At 34.1% G+C, this 3,625-nt stretch overlaps 1 pseudogene; it reads right to left on the bottom strand.

The window, feature by feature from the left end:
- Nucleotides 1-1,077: 1,077 nt before the first annotated feature.
- On the bottom strand, nucleotides 1,078-3,327 carry LOC132271790 (rust resistance kinase Lr10-like; annotated as a pseudogene).
- Between the last annotated feature and the right edge of the window lie 298 nt (nucleotides 3,328-3,625).

Here is a 3,625-nt window from a genome sequence, read left to right as displayed (position 1 = left end):
TGAAAAAAAAAAATTTATTCTTGTAAAAAGAAACTTAAAATATTAAAGATTAGAGATTAAGAGAGCAAATATGAAAGAGGTTGTTGCAGTTAAAAAAAAAAAAAAAAAAAAAAAAAAAAAAAAAAAAAGAATTATTTAAATATTTTTTTTTACAAGGTAAAACGTGTTAAATGTTAAATTAATAAGGGTCAAAGCCTATCACTCTAAAATCACTAAAGGCACTAACCCATCTGCATATTATTTAGTTGTAAAGTTGGTTTTAAAATAACCATTCTTATTAAAATTGGAGTGAAAATTTAGAAAGTAAACTCTCCCTATTAATCATAATAAATAAATACTCATGCTTCTTCCCTCCTTCCTCTGTTTCTTTGTCATTACTGTCTACAGGACTTTTAGTTTTAAGTCATCCTTGTTTGCTTTCAGTACTTTTGATTTTTTTAGGGAACTACTTAGCATACAATGTGTGTGTATATATATATATATATATATATATATATATATATAAACTTATAAATCAAAAGTATATCAATTACCGTGTGGTCCTGTAATAATTTAAAGTAAATCAATTACCGTGTGGTCCTGTAATAATTTAGTTACATGTCAATTACCTTTCCCTCGTGCTTTTTATATCTTTATTAATATTAACCCCACGAACAAGTGATTCCAACTCATTCTAAGATTAATTTATATTTTTCATTAAAAAGGGTAATGTAATTAATGAGGTCTGTTGGTTTGTCTGAATCATTAAGAAAGCATATTTCAAGCTTCAGCTCTACTAATTCGGCAAGTCTAACCAATTTCAAGGCTAAGCTGAAGCTCAACTAGAGCTCCAGATAAAAATTGACAAGGCTATATATTAATTATAATTTATAAGTCAAACGAGGCAAGTTTGCAAGTCTTGACTAGTTGTTTCACCACCATTTTCGCAAGTCTAACCAAACCGTGTTGTTGCCAGATTTTTAAGGTTTGACAACATAATTAAGATCTTTCTTCTAACAACATTAAATTAAACATTTCAAGCAGTCATGGAAACTGACATAAAAAAGAAAAAGAAGAATTATTAAAGATCCACTGGATTGTTACAAAAATACCATACTTATTGACGAATAAAACATATTGTGCACCTAACATTAACCAGAAGAGAGAGATAAAAAAATGTGCTCTTAATTTCATTCTGAAATAATTGCCAACTCTCTATTGAAAGCTCTTGCAGGCTTAATTGAACTTGTGTTCGTTTCTGTTGCAGAAGCGAAAGGATTTGGTGGTATAGTCAAGTTGTTTCTTCTTTTTCCAACATTTAAACCACAATTTTCATGGAAGGCCGATCCACAGTGTACCACTGAATGCACCAGAACCCAACAATAGCTAATTTCTCTACTATCTTAGCATGTTCCTCTTTCTCGATGCTGACCATACCTAGCTCTTCTCCTTGATATAAACGATTATAAATCCACTCTGGAAAGTATGTTTGGCTAGTGTTCTCTACTTTAACATCAATATTTTTCCTCCCACCAACCATTTCAAGCAACAACATTCCAAAGCTATATACATCTAATTTATATGACACATTCCCGAAATTCCTAGAAAAGACTTATGGGGCAATGTACCCTACGGTACCTCTTGCAGCAGTCATAGAGACGACACTTTGTTCCTTGGAACACAACTTTGCTAGGCCAAAATCAAAAACCTTTGGATTGAAATTGTGGTCCAACAATATATTATGAGGTTTAATATCAAAATGAAAGATTCTTTGATCACACCCTTGATGAAGATATTCAATTCCTTTGGCTATGCCTAGAGCGATATCTTAGAGCTTCTCCCAACCGAGGAAATGGTTCTCCTGATCTTCTAAAAAGATGAATTTTTCTAAAGAATCATTAGGGCAAAACTCGTAAACAAGAGCTCGTCTAGATCCATCAGCACAGAATCCCACCAAGCGAACCACATTCACATGGTGGATTCTGCCCATTGTTCCCACTTCATTGATGAACTTTTCTCCATTTCCTATTGAATCCTTGAGGACCTTAATAGCTACAAAAATCTCATTGGAAAGTTTCCTTTGAAAACTGTCCTATAACCGCCTTCCCCAGTTTGTCCTTGAATTGATTTGTGATCTTTTTGATATCAGCATAAGAGTATCTTAAGGGCTTGAGTGCTCTGTAGTCATACAAAAACTTTTCAACCTTTACTTCATCTTCTTTCAACATTTTGTTTGAGCTATAGACACGATAGAGCACAAGAAGTACTAGAGCAAGAATGAAGAGAAGTGGGATCACGATAGCTGCAATAAAACAAACAATTTCAACCAAAAATAGAAAATTCAAAAAACCCTTTTCCAGTCCCTGATAATAATAAACTACCTAAAGGTGATCAATAGACAACTTTACCTGTCACAACTAGTTTTCTTGATGGACCTGTAAATTAGGATCCAAGTATTAGTTTCTCATATATGCTTATGAGATAAGAACATCTGACTAGTATATATATATCTATATATATATATATTTTTTGTTTCAATTTTCCTAATGACGATATGATAAAGAGAAGTACCTTTAGTTGTTTTAGGCATGTGTAAACATTGAATATCATCATGTCCCACGGAATGAGTCTTGCTTTGTGGATCGCATATCCGAGACTTTGGTTCCAACCAATATAATACAAGATCATCTCCCTCAAATATATTATAAGGAAGTGATGAAGTGAAGTTACGAATCTTTGTGCAGGAAGTCGGGGAATAAGTTTTCCCGGAAGTGACAGCATAAATTTGATATCCCGAAATAGTACTAAAGCAAGGAATGGAGTGATATAAATCTCTAACTTGTTTAGAACAATTGTACAAAGCATACTTTATGAAAAAGCTGATTCATTATCATAGTGAAAAGAAGGCAGATAAAGTGAGGTTTATAAGCTGTCTAGGAAGGCAGCCTTCGTACAGCTGAACGGATTGAGACGTGTAATTAATCTTCTTGACAAGCAGATATACTGAATTTGGGAGCTCCAGCACTGTTTGATTTCTCTTGTCGCAAGTTAGCTCAAACTCCAGATAGCGGAGGTGGCCGGGCAGGGACACCGGCTAGCTGCCGTTTTTAAGCCAGAAGGGGAAACAGATGGGTGGACCATTCTCCATACACCTCGAAACCTTGTACTCATCATGACCTTCTCCTTGCCTTGCAAACAATATCAAAAATAGCAAAAGCAAGGGAAATTTGGCCATTTCAGAGTAACCACCTAGGCTTGAGATATATGGTACATGTCTGTATATTAGAGAGAAAAGGAGTACAGAAAAATGTAGGAGGAATGGTAGCGTTTTGAAAGGAAGAGAGAAGGGAAAAAGTGAGGGAATGAGAAATAAGAAGTGTGGATTCAACTCTCTCAAGTACGTGCAATTGAAATTGAAGGTGGTGGCGTCACTTTCCATCTAAAGCCCAAAAGTAGTGTGTGTGACCCAATTGTTATGAGATAGATGATTATGCAATTGGTTCATCACCCCTCTCAACAAAATAAATAAATAAATAATAAAGTAAAACTTAAAATTATTTAAAAATGGAAAAGCTCATGTTAAAGGAAGCTTCCAAGAAAAATTAGAATGGACAAGTAGACAAGAAATGAGAAACGGCCAGTGTTA

The sequence above is a fragment of the Cornus florida genome, unplaced genomic scaffold (genome assembly GCF_030987335.1).
Source record: "Cornus florida cultivar Cherokee Brave unplaced genomic scaffold, ASM3098733v1 CherokeeBrave_3.0.0_Hap2_Chr08, whole genome shotgun sequence".
NCBI lineage: Eukaryota > Viridiplantae > Streptophyta > Magnoliopsida > Cornales > Cornaceae > Cornus > Cornus florida.
This window is presented reverse-complemented; position numbering and strand designations above follow the sequence as displayed.